Raw genomic sequence first — 14107 nt, 5'->3', positions numbered from 1 at the left:
TAACTATAGTCCCAGCTACTCTGGAGGCTAAGGCAAGAGAATTCCTTAAGCCCAATTTCAAAATAGGGCTGTGTACATTGGATACTTTTTCTTCCATTCTTGAGATACTTTGCTAAGAACAACATTTTCCAGCTCTATCCATGTAAACATGAAGGAGGTAAAGTCTCCATCTTTTGTTTAGGGCTGCATAATATTCCATGGTGTACATATACCACAATTTATTGATCCATTTGTAGGTCGATGGGCATTTGGGCTTCTTCCATGACCTAGCAATTATGAATTGACCTGCAATAAACATTCTGATACAAATATCTTTGTTGTAATGTGATTTTTGGTCTTCTGGATATATACCTAATAAAGGAATTGTAGGATCAAATGCCAGGTCTACTTTTAGTTCTCTAAGTGTTCTCCAGATGTCTTTCCAAACGGAACAAATTAGTTTGCATTCCCACCAGCAGTGTAGAAGTGTTTCCTTTTCTCCACATCCACGCCAGCATCTCTGGTTTGGGGGTTTTGTGATCTGGGCTAATTTTACTGGAGTTAGTTTTGATTTGCATTTCTCTGATGATTGAGGATGATGAGCATTTTTTCATATATCTGTAGGCCATGCGCCTATCTTCTTTAGAGAAATTTCTTTTCAAGTCCCTCATGGCTGGTTAGAATCAACTTTTAAAATGTCCATACTAGCCCAAGCACCTTTTTCAAGTTAAGTCTTAGGAAAAGCCATTGAGCAAGATAAAGAATAATAAATGTAAATCCAGTGAGATAAATACTGACTGAACATCATTACCAGAGCCTTTAAATAAGGATAAATTTTATGTTAAAAATCTGTTGTTCAGTATTCTTCTAGCGTAACCTAAGCTCCCTTAATGTAGGTATTTTGGTAAACTTTGGTAACTGTTTTATGCCCATTTGCCTAACCATGTAGTAAGTGCTCAATAAATATTCATTAAGTGACTGACTTACAACTGCAATTCTGAACTAGACCACGGACATGGACGCTATGCATCTCCACTAACAGCCCCATTTTCTTCATTTAATTTCAAATAAATGAACCTTCTAATTAAATCAATTGCTTTACTTTGGAACAAAATTGTAAGCCAAAAGCATTTACCTGAGGCATTGAAGTTAGTTACACACCTTGACTACAGAAAAAATTTCTGGAGTAATGTGTATTGCATTTGCAGGAAGAAAGCAGCAAGTCAAAGTTACATTTCATTACAGCTTCTCCTTGAATCTAGGGTCTTTTTCCATCTTGTTAAATAACTTACACACTCACAGCAGTGTTATAAATGGCCAAGAGAATTACCATTATAATCAATAATCATAAATACGAGACTATGGAAGGAAACGGGAACTTGTTGGTTGCAATGCACAGACGCATGAGAAGTAGCTGGGGCTTGCCTCCTCCTCTCCACTGGTTACAGAATCCTCTACTTTACTTTGGCTAATAGCCAAAAGATGAAAAGGTAACTTTTCTCAGCTTCTCTAAGGGCTAGTTTTACTCATATCAATAAGTTCTAGCAAATGAGAGGGAAGCAGAAGTGCTATGTGTAACTTCTAATTTATGCCCTTGAAGCTTCACTGCTCACCCACCTGGCTGGAATGAGGACAGGGTAATGATTAACACCCTATCCTTTGCACCTTTGCATGCAGGCAAAAGCATAAACCAGGAAAGGTGTAACAACAAAACCTTGGGTCCCACCACTGTGGGCCACAATGCTGACCCTGTTTAACTTATGCTCAAAGCTATACTGTGTTAAGCAACTGAGCTACTTTTTCTAAGATACTGTATTTTGAGTCTCTGCTGACAACATCAATAATTTAACCATCCTAGTTTGCCTAAAATGGAAGTAGGTTCCCAGGATATGGAACTGTCTGTCAGTGCCAGTCAAACTTCCTTTATAAGTGAACAAAAAGGTGAAAGGTGAAAACTGGGATAAGAGCCCCAAAAGTTAATGAAGAAACAGGCCTTGCTAAAATTGATAGTAATTACTCACTGTCCATAATTGCTCCTCTGTAGTCACAAAGCAGAGGTAAAGGCATAAGGATTCTTAGGTTTCTCCATAGATAATATCAGCTCTTCGAAATCTAGGAGTAGTTTTTGAGCTATCGTCAAGGTCCCACATTCCAGTGGATTGGCTGACCCACCCAGACAGATGGTCCATATCAAGGTACTGACTTGACTAATCTTGTGACACACCTGCCCACCTAAGAACCTGGTCCTTTCCAATGGATTAGTCGACCCATCCAGGCCAACAACCCATAGCAAGGGACTAATGGTTCCACACCAAACCCAGTCAATTAGCAGACCTGACTGCCTAATCCTCTGCCCACCAAACTGGCTTTTAAAACTCTGTCTCCCACATTCTCAGGGAGGAGGATTTGAGATATTCCTCCTATCTCCCCACTTGGCACTATACAGAACTAAACCATATTTCCGCTGTAAATGCTTGGCTTCTTTTGGGGCAGAGGACAAATGAACCTGATTGGGTGGCAACATTAAAACTGTCCAAGTTTGTCTTGGACAAACTGAGATATGCTGCTCATCCTATTGCTCCAACCCCATCTGCTAACACTACTCTCGATAGACCGCAGCTATTTCTAATCACTGTGTGTCTTTTCGGCATAAGTCTTTATATGCATTGTCTCATCTTATATTGAGCATATAGGAAGGCAAGAATAGCTGTTCCCATTTTACAGATATGAGAATAAGGCTGAGAGGATAAAAACTGGACAGAGATCTCATATCTAGCAAATTAATTCACTGCTATTCCAATATGGAAAGAAAAAGGGGGGAAAGGTAAGAAAAAATTGTAACTCTGGGAAAACTATAAGAAAACTCAGCTTTATTGCTACAAAATAGTCCCTATTTTAAAAATTTATCTTTCATGTCTACCCGATAGCTGGTGTTCTAAAGCTATTTATGACTACCTATTTGCAAGTAAACTTCTAAAAGCAAAATATCTCCTAAAATTACATTATAGAATGGGAACTTCTTTGATTTGAGGTATGAGAATAGATAATTTGGAAAATTAATGCCACTCCCCTTCTGACTGGTTAACACTCCCACATCCAAAAACTTTTCTTTAGTTAATCTTTAGTTAATTTAGAGTACAATCTGTGTGAAAACCTTACACTGGGAGACCAACTCAGGTTGGCTGTCAGCCATTAATAAAAATAAGAAAAAAACCATTGATATTTACCACATCAATGGTTTTGATTCATTCAGGAAAAGCAAAGAGACATATTTATTTGTATAGAAGAGCACAGCTTAACTGCAGAAGTAAAACTGAAAAATGATGCCTGCAAAAGAAGAAATCAGTTCAATTTCACAAATTTAATAAAATATGTTGAACCAAAGCATCCAGTCGGAAGGTTTTTAGTCAAAACTTCTAACACAAGGGTAGCACCTGTGGCTCAAAGGAGTATGGTACCAGCCCCATATGCCAGAAGTGGCAGGCTCAAACCCCGCCCCAGCCAAAAACTGCAAAAAAAAAAAAACAAAACAAACTTCTAACACAATCATTTTTGTTTTTAAATCCCTTTTGTCTTGCCTAATAAAATCATTTGAAATGGCATGATAAAAATACTCTACTATTAATATTACATAACTTAAACTATCATATCACCTTATGGAAAATAAGATTATAGAAATCACTAGAAGCATTACACAGGTAGGCATTTCTTTAGACACATGAAATACTAAAAGGAATAGGTCATTAGCAAGACCATTCCAAAACTTCATTTTGCACCTGAGACTCTGAAGAGTACCAAGGGGAATACAAAAAGATTTCTTCTTGAAAGAATGGTTGTCTGATGGATGGCATTGTTTCTGTTGTAGCATTCCAAGCTAGTGCAATTACCACTCCATTGACACTACAAGCACCTGCAGTTATCTCTTTTCAGACATCTGCAGTACAGGTGGTGGAGCTGTAATGAGAAACTCAACCCCATTCCCTTATCAGTGATAGCTGGCTTAAGCTCACCTGGGAAGTTTCTCTGCAATCATCAGGTGTGAAGGTAAGATTAAAAACAAAGAGAGGAAACTAAAATAGGATAATAAGGGGATCAACAGACATTGCACTCAGTACCTTATTCATATTATGTACCCAGTTAATGCTTGATGATGGTGATTCAATTTAATCATTTAAAACACAAACTGAATCACCTAAAGAAGTGATTTTCAAATTTTAGTGTCCAGAAGAATCACCTAAGGTGTTTACTAAAAATGCAGATACTTGGGTTTCTCCCCAGACTCTATAAACAACTTGTCTGCTGAAGAGATCTTGGAATCTGCATTTTTAGTAAGCGGCCTCTGAAGATGTGTATGCAATTTTCCTGCTAGCTTGATAGATAATGATACTTGCTCCTTACACACAATGAAGAGAAATGCAGGTGAGAGTGGAGACAACATGGATCTAAAATATCAAGACCTCAATTAAAGCTGATTGTCCTGGGAATTCAGCGAAGCATAATGCACACTCCCAGATCCCAAGCAACTCAGAATAAAGAACTAAACAACCCCAAAATTGTTTTAGCACATGAACACAGTTTGAGTACTTCATAAGTTAAAAAAAAACACAGTATCACTTTCATTTCCATTGTTTAATATTCAACTTCCTTAGCATCACTTAATTAATTATATAAATTCTATTTCAAATCTTAATATTTAACCAAAATATCTAAATTAGATAATTAAAATAATTACAATGCATATTTAAAATTTTGCATTTTTGATATCTATCATGTTTGGTAACCTAAGAGTTTCTTTTCAGTTAGCACACATTTTAAAACTATTATTATTAGAAAAAATTATTAAAAATAATATTGTCACCCTGGATGGAGTGCTATGGCATCATAGCTCACAGCAACCTCAGATTGTTGGCCTCAAACAACTATCCTCTTGCCTCAGCCCCTCCAGTAGCTGGGATTACAGTGACCAGCTAGTTTTTCTATTTTTAGTAGACATGGGGTCTCACTCTTGCTCAGGCTAGTGTCCAACTCCTGAGCTTAAGGGGTCCTCCTACCTCTACCTCCCATAGTGCTAGGATTACAGACAGGTATGCTCCACTGCCCACTCGGCCCATTCGTTTTACAAATTTAATCCCTCACATATACGTTTTCCATAAAGGTATAAAATAGAGACCAAAATAATAATAATAATAATATTTTTGTGGCTGGGTGCAGTGGCTCATGCCTATAATTCCGGCACTCTAGGAGGCCGAGGCGAGTGGAGTTCTTGAGCTCAGGAGTTTGAGAACAGCCTGAGCAAGAGCAAGACTCCTTCTCTAAAAAAGAGCAGGGTATTGTGATGGACACCTGTAGTCCCAACTACTCAGGATGCTGAGGCTTGAGCCCAAGAGTTTGAGGTTGCTGAGAGCTATGACGCCATGGCACTCTAGCAAGGGTGGCAAAGTGAGACTCTGTCTCAACAATAAATAAATAAAAATAATATTTCTAATGACTTATAATAAATGGAAAAATAAAAATGACTATGGTGTGCATCTATGGAGCTCCAAATCAGTCGCCTCTATAATACAGGCCAAGTCATTTAATTTATCTTTACCACATTTTCGTCATCTGCCAGGTGAGGATATCAAATTAAATGATCTTGAATACCTTACTAGTCTTAAATTTATTGAAAAATGGGTTCAAGAATAGGTTTAATGATTGATACATCCTAGTTTCTGAAATTAGTTAAGGAAGTTAATAGATACTAAGGAGAAAAAAAGAGATAGCATTCACCTGGATGTTAAACTTTGCCTTATGCAGAATGTTTACCGTGAAGACAAACTTCACAGGGATCTCGTTAAAATAGAAGTCATGAGGGCGGTGCCTGTGGCTCAAAGGAGTAAGGCACCGGCCCCATATGCCAAAGGTGGCAGGTTCAAACCCAGCCCCGGCCCAAAACTGAAAAAAAAAAAAAAATAGAAGTCATGATTCAGTGGATCTAAGACAAGGCCTCAGATTATTTATTTCTGAAACAAGCTCTCCAGGTGATGGCGTAAAACTACCCTTTGTGAATTAATGAAGGACCACAAGGTGGGGATTGTGGTAGGGATAAGATACATGAGTAACCAACCGCTGTTCCCTAGCCTGCTTTCCTGTAATCACTTACTACTCAGGAGTCACTTAGCTACTGGTCATGAAAATGCTTACCTTTTTCTTTCTTTACTCCCATAGATAATGTCACCCTTGTGAAAGCTAAGGCTAGTTTCTGATGTATCTTTCAGGCTCTGCACTCTGGTAGAACGGCTGACCCACCAAGACCAGCAGGCAATAGCAAGGAACTGATTCAACAGGTCTTGCAAATCCCATACAAGAAATAATTCAGCAAAGCAGACAATTTCTATACCCCTATGGTTCTGGGTCAAACCCAGCCTATTAGATGAACAATTTCCCTAGCTTTTGCCCACCAAACTCTTTAAAAGCCATTTCTCTCAAGTCCTCAGGGAGACGAATTTTAGAACTTCCTCCTGTCTCAGTGAATTGGCTTCCTCTTTAGCAACAGGCAATGACCCTGATAAGGCTGTTAACAGAGGATGCTGCTGGCCTATGGGCTGCACTTTGAATAAACAAGGATTTGCAGTAAAGCCAAGAGGTAGAAAGAAGAGTAATAAAACATGATCAATGCCATGGTTAAGCAATCAACAATACTAATAACCTATTGGAAAACAACTGATCCTTTTACTACACATACATTAAAAAAAAAAGATTGAAATAAAGAAAGGATCCGATAAACTTAATATGCAATTCTTTTTTAACAGAACTAGTATGTGGTAGACAAGCCAATCTTTGAACATAAGGCTATTTGTTCAACCCTGTCTGCACGTTATAATCACCTGGGAAGCTTTTGCAAAACAGAGAAGCCCGAAAATCTGCCACCCACAACCTACTTCAATTAAATTAGAATTTCTGGAGGCCAGGCTTAGATCTTAGAATTTTTTCCTTTTTTTTTTTTTTTTTAATGTTCCCAGGTAATTACAAAGTTTAGCCACTTTGTAATTGGCTATAATGTCATCGCAAAATACACAAAAATAGACCACTAATTCAACCCCCTGTTTGTTTAAAAAGTAAAGTAAGAGATGTGTGTTTTAACTGAACTAAAAGCACCTGGCTGTGCCTCGATAACCAAATAGTAAGTAAAATACAGTTATCATAAGTTCTGGTTATACAACGAACCAGGAAAGTGTTAACCAGTGAGGCATTTTGAAATTTAAACTGAATTTTTCTTTTGTCCTTGATCAGACATTTTTCATTACATGAGAAAATTGAATTGACTGAATATTTGGTTTAGATCAGTGGGTCTCAAACCTCAGCATACATCAGAATTACCTGGAAGATTTGATTAAACACAGACTGGAAGGCTTGCCCTCAGTGTTTCTGTTTCTACAGATCTGGAATGGCCCCAAGAATTTCCATTTCTGACAAGTTTCCACATGACATCAATGCTGTTGATCCAGGAGCCACATTTTAAGAATTACTGATACGGTTGAAAGTTTGCAAATTCAAAAGATACAATTTTCCTTTTTAATAAAGAAAACACTGGCATCAACATCCTTTCATTCTTTATTACATGCTTTAGTTTTAAAATAATGAATATATCCTGTAGAAAAGGTAGGGGCTTCTCTTTCTGCAGTTCCCCAAGACCAGCTTGGTACTGGCTGTCTCCATGCGTCTGCATCCTGTGATCAACACTCAGCAAACAATATGAAAATTCTTTGTTTTTAGGCTGATCTCATCCTTAAAGAAATAGGCAAAGTTTCAGACATCATACAACTGAGATTGAGGCATGAAATTCTGATGGGTGCTTTCTTAAAAAAAAATATGATCCTTGATGTCTTAAAATGTTGATAATTCCCTTTTATTGGGATTTTAATCAGTGAGTACACAAGTGAATATGGAGGAAATCCAGATGAAATGTTTATCTTCTCGCTCAGTGGAACACAGTCACACACAGGAGAAAACACTTTTCAATAGACCAACACTTAGATTCCTAAGGCTACAGAAATGTGCTAGAATTGCGAAAGATCACAGTATTGTTTCCTCTATTTAAAAATATCCTTTCCTTAATATAACCAGTTTCGGTGTATTTTTTAACATTATCTACAGTAACATTAAGAGCCACAAAATAAATTTATATGTAACATTTCAAACATGTTTTGAAGCCAAAACTGGCCAAAAAGCACCCCAAACAAATAAGACCAAAAATCACGGTTCTAGCTATTTTCCTCAATTCCTTGGAAGTCCTCACCTGTGAATAAATAACAAGCTTCCCTGTTTTTGTCTCATAAAATTCCAGCATAATTACTAAGAAAAGGTTGTTGTAGATTATTAGGTTAAACTTTTATTAGCTCTCAGAAGATATTGGCAAGGAATATATTTGTTACAAAATAATAGCAGTTTAAAATAGGTACTTTCATTTTAAAAATAAATCAGAGTCACAATTAAAAAGCCAAAGACAGCTGAGTTCAAACCCTCTCATGTGTAGAGAAAGGGACACAGTCTCAATGGAGTGGCTGCCTAGCATCACGTGGCTAGTTAACAGTCACTCACTGGCAGAGCTGGAACTAGCACTCAGGTTTCCTGGGTCCTAATCCAGTATCTCTTACCTGTGTCAATCAAAGACTCTCTAAAGTTGTCATTGCCATATATCAGATAATAGATCAACTTTTTCTTGAACTCTGGGATGCATAACTCAAAACAGTAGTCTTTACAAAGCCTTAGTAATGACCTTCTTAAACCACTAAACATCTATACTATAAAAAATTGCAATGCATTTTGGCTCTAAGGTAGAGTGTTCTATCACATAATAGGGTACTTGTTGAATGAATGGCCAAATTAATTCTTAAATATTATAGACATTCACTGTACAGACCTCCAGGGAATCAACTTGTCTAGTTCAAAATATCTCCCCTCCAATCCTCTTTTGGGGAGGATAGTAGGGGTAGAAATAAGAATAGGATTACATTTAAGTAGTATTAAAATAAGTCATTTTTTGTAGGCAAAATAACAATCTGAAAGCTTAATGCATTTAGGGGCCATAGAGAGGATGGACAACCAACCAGATCCTAATGATAGACTGCTCCCTATCCCCTCCCCGTTCTACCCACATCCCTTCCCCACACCCAATATATAAGTCAATTGCAGGATTGACTTCCTTTGAATTCCATAGGAAAGGGAGGAAATTTGTCTCCAGAAGGTTAGACAGGTGTAAAGGAAGAAAAAGAAAGGAAGGAGACAGAAGGACAGAGAACCTGTTTTTGCATATTTTTCACATTAGAAATTTGGGGGAAAAAAACTATACACCAAAGCATATGCTCAGATAAAGTCTACTTGATCTGAAAAATACAATAACTTCTCAATGTTTTCAACAATCACTTAAAACTAGTATACAAAACAGACAAGTACTACTTCTTACTAGTAGTCTTACCCATCCCTTCTTTGTCTATTTTTTTTAATTAAAGATGGAGTCTTGCTATGTTGCCCAGCACACCGTCGCCTCCAACTCCTGGCCTCTGTTCATCCTCCCACCTCGGTCTCAGAAGTAGCTAGGACTAGAAGGACACACTATCATGCCCAACTGAAAATGGGTTTTTTTTTTTTTTTTTTTTTTGCAGTTTTTGGCTGGGGCTGGGTTTAAACCCACCACCTCCAGTACATGGAGCCAGCACCCTACTCCTTTGAGCCACAGGTGGCACCCTCAAAATGTATTCTTATTTCTATTCCCACTCCTACTGCTTTGCCTAGAGGGAAATGGAAGAGGAGATATTTTAAATCCAGAAAATTCTGCAACTGCCAAAGGAAGAAATAAGGACCAAAGCGTGTAAAAAGAATTTCTGGCTGGACAAGGTGGCTCACGCCTGAAATCCTGGCACTCTGGGAGGTTGAGGCAGGTAGACTGCCGGAGCTCACAGGTTCGAGACCAACTTGAGCCAGAGTGAGAACTCATCTCTAAAAATAGCCAGGGCTTGTGGCAGGCACCTGTAATCCTGGCTATTTGGGAGGCTGAGGCAAGAGAATTGCTTTCGCCCAACAGTTTGAGGTTGCTGAGAGCTATGATGCCAGAGTACTCTACCAAGGTTGAGAAAGTTAAACCCTGTCTCAAAAAAAAAAAAAAAAAAAATCTGCCTGACTGGTGCTTTGACTTAACTGGTATCAAAGGTCTGGAGTGGGGCAGAAACTTTTTCCTAAGTCATCTTCCTTACCTGTATAATCAATTGTTCTTTCCTCCAACTACTGTTTCATGGCATCAGGCATACTTATAGGCAAATGTAAATACAAGATATAAACTAAATATATTTCATTACCACTGTCATTATTTCCTTGTATTAGCTTACCTAGAATTACCTATAACTGAATCTGTTAGAAGCCCCAGGCAAATTAAAAAAAAAAAAAAAAACCTAAATCATTACCATTTTATAATAGAGTTCTATGGAACTATAACATGGCCTTTCTACATACCAAACTGTTTTTTTCCTGTTGTGATAAATGATCCAGCAGTCTCTGTGAAATACAATCCCTATATGCAGAACATTTCATTAAAAAAGAATAGAGGAACATCTATATTTTGAATGATGTGGTCACGGAAAAAACAACAGGAAAAAGCACTGATATACATATAGAAAATTAGAGAACTTACCTCCCTTTACTGCTTTATGAGAAACTAAAGATACCATTCAATTATGTTTGAGTATCTTATCTGTGATCAGTGGTGTTTGTCCAAGGTGGGATGGTAACACAAAAAGAGTGAAAGCTCACCCTTTAAGAGCTTATCTTCTCCTCAGAGGGAGAATAAAATAGGACTCAGTGTTAAACTATCATCAATATACATTAAAGTGAAAGTCACAGAAAAGTGACTGAGAAGCCATAGTCTGAGGTGGGATTCAAAACGGCAGAGGGAAAAGAAGGGCTGAACATTTTAAGTGGGAGGAGATCCCACAGCAAGTATCTCAAGGGGCAAAAAGAACCCTGTTGGGGAGCAGAAGAAAGTAAATAAGAGTGATCACACACATCCGAGATGATTTAGAACCCTGCAGATTGGGCTTTTTCATCAACAGCACAGTCACCCAGCACAGCTGGGAGGGGACTGAAGTAGAGTGAAGGTGAGAAAGAAGCGCTGACGTCATCGGTCAATAAGTAATGAGGACTGCACCAAGACAGCAGGTGGTGAACCGAAAGTGTCAAGCCAGGAGGAAGGTCTTCATGAAGGAGACAGGGACCCAGCTGAATTAGAGACCAGACGAGCTACAAGAGAGAATGAACTTCATGCCGCCAAAGTCTGTCATTGGAAGACTGGTGCAAATGAGAGTGTTGGATTTAAGTTAGGAGCTGGGAATTCTAAGCTCTTGAGAGTATGTAAGAAGGCAGAATTATATAGATCTATGAATCATCTGTCTGTAAATAAAAATCCAATCCACAAGCATGAATAACCTCAGCAAAGGAGTGAGAACAGAGAAAGGGAGAGGCTCTGGGACAAAAGATGTTCTTGAAAATGCCCGAAGAGAAAGCATACGCGTAGCAGCTGCAGAGTTCCACTGCAGATGGTAAAGGGAGAGATCTCTCAGTGAGCAGGACAGGAGCAGAATATATGAGGGTTGGGGGGGACAAACAGAGACAATTTAATGGTAATCTGAGTGGGCTCAAGTCTTCAGCATTCCCAGGAAATGAGGTAAAGTCTAGTTCAAGCACACGCTCTAAGCAAGAAGCCTGTGTATTAACATCAAACCCCCCACAGACTGGATTGCCCTGGTGACCTCAAGAGGTTACTTATAAACTCTCTACCCTCAAGTCATAGTCTATATGACCCAATTCTCACTGGCCAGTAAAATGGTAGGATGTGTAAGGGATTTGCAAACTACAATAAAGCTGTATGAATCTAACACTTTACTGATGGAAACCAGGTGGTATTCTAAAATAATGTTCGTGACAGAGAAAAGGTTAACTAGAACATCTTCCCACCAACATTCCTAGTGAACCTCACCCAGCCCCGGTATAGCCCCCTATGCTGGATGTTGAAGACCCATTCATACTGTTTTAAAAAACTAAATGCATTCTCAGATCCATACTGTAGTTTCTGCTGTAACACACCCCACTTACACAATGCCCAGATAGGACACTGAAACACTGTCATTTTCCTCATGAGTATTTTTTTCTCTGCTGTTGTTTTTCCTTCCCTGCTCCCCACCTTGTTTTTATCCCCTAATTCTAACTTACTTCCCCTTCCAATTGCCTCAACTCTCACATAATCTCCATTAAGACACATTCTCACAAATGTCTCCAAAGTGTTTTCAAAACCAAGAGAAAAGAAAGTCTGTGATTAGCATTACTATCTCTTAAAGTAGTTTAACCTTTGTCTTTATCCATCAATTTCACTGTTCTGGCCTCCATTTAAAGACACAGGCAAACCTGTTGGACTGGTTTTCCTCTAAGCCCTGCTTTCCTGATTGGCTTGGTGAGTACAGATGAACAACAGGCACAGTAGCACAAATGCAAAACCTATGTAAAGCACAAGGGCCTTCTTCATAAAAGAACCCACAGAGAAGGCCTGCAGGTCCCGCACTAACAGCCCTGTCTCAGAGCAGCTCACTCAAAGCAGGAAAATAACACCACTGAGTCCCTCATTCCATGGTTAGTTAAAAAAAAAATTAATTCTTCCTGCTGATTCTTTGCTTCTAAATAACGGGTATTATAATAAGGGACCATCAGATTGAGCCTTCAGTTTACGTTTAAACGTTTCAAAATTTCTGATAAATAAAATTATATTCAAAATGTAGTACAGAGGTGTGCCCAAGTTTGTTGTGGTGGTTGTTGCTATTGTGGCTGTACACGTGCTTGCTCAAGCAGATTAGAAAAATTTGAACGTGCAAAAGAGCTAATCAAAACAGAATTCTTTCCATGGAAAGATACGCTTCAAAATCACTATCTACAATGTTTTACTGCAAAATATTTCTAGCATACAGAAAAACGTAGAGATTAATTTAATAAACCCCTGTATGCTCTTCACCTGAATTTGAAAAGTATCAAATGTCTGGCCTATTTTCTTAAATTCTATAAATATGATTCAATTTATAAAAACTGAATTGTTAAATAACGTTTCAGGACCTTATTACAGAAAATACAGCACATATCTGTACACGGGGCTTATTACAGAAAAATACAGGTCATCTGTATACTTGATTCTACTTTTTAAATTTATGAGCACGTGTTACTTACACTTAATATCTCACTTGGAAGAAAATTAGCCCCGTAGTTATTACTTCTTAAAATAAGTAATGGGAAATAAAATAACTAAAATATTATGACTTTAGTATCTTAAAAAATATTTCAAGTATTAAATTTCTTCATAACAGAGTTAAAATCTACAAAACGACTTTACAAATATTTTTGTATGTAATAATTCTCAAATCAAGCAAATATTTACTAAATCAGTCACAAATGTAAATTTATTTAGTTTACTGGAATACTTACAGATGTACTGCTGTTATTTATATCAAATCAACAGAAACTGATTATGCCTTCAAAATAAAACCAACATACTGGTTATTAAAAATTAACATTTCAGATAAATGTCACAAGTCTTTAAGCAAAACACACATTATCTCTGAAATGTTCTTACTATATATTCTTTCCACCAAATATAAATTCTTTAATACTTACATAAATTTCCAGCCAGGGAACAGGAATTGTCCCAGATACCCTACCATCATAAATCTAAAGATATCATTTTGATTTTGGCTGTGCCTAAATTCTCACCTTTGATAGGTTAAGCAGTTAGTCAGACATGAGCAGGGTGGATGGTAGATGCCATTAGGCTATTTTGGTCTGGCTTGGGTCAGGCTGGCCTAAGTTGTTAGGAGAATGGAACTAATCCAGACCCTATAGGTGCAAGACCTTCCAGGTGGGTTGTTTTGGGGAGCTAGTTATTTTAGGGGACTGATCAATGTCCCTGGAACTTTCTGACATGGACAGACAGATGTGGTCATACGAACTTGGGTTATTTTAGGAACAACCTGATTAGGACTTTAAGCAGGATCTAAGTAGTGTCACCTCTACTCAGGGGGCTGATCCATTCCTTCTTTGGAATGTACTTATGCTTTAATCT

General features: G+C 37.9%; 1 protein-coding gene across 1 annotated transcript in view; it reads right to left on the bottom strand.

Moving 5' to 3' along the window:
• UGT8 (UDP glycosyltransferase 8) overlaps positions 1-14107 on the bottom strand; it is a 99752-nt gene that overhangs the window by 79078 nt on the left and 6567 nt on the right. The gene's annotated exons all lie outside the window — the stretch shown is intronic.

The sequence above is a fragment of the Otolemur garnettii genome, unplaced genomic scaffold (assembly GCF_000181295.1).
Source record: "Otolemur garnettii isolate 467f Iridium unplaced genomic scaffold, OtoGar3 scaffold00129, whole genome shotgun sequence".
NCBI lineage: Eukaryota > Metazoa > Chordata > Mammalia > Primates > Galagidae > Otolemur > Otolemur garnettii.
The sequence above is the reverse complement of the archived record's forward strand: the minus strand, read 5'-3'. Positions and strand labels throughout refer to the sequence as shown.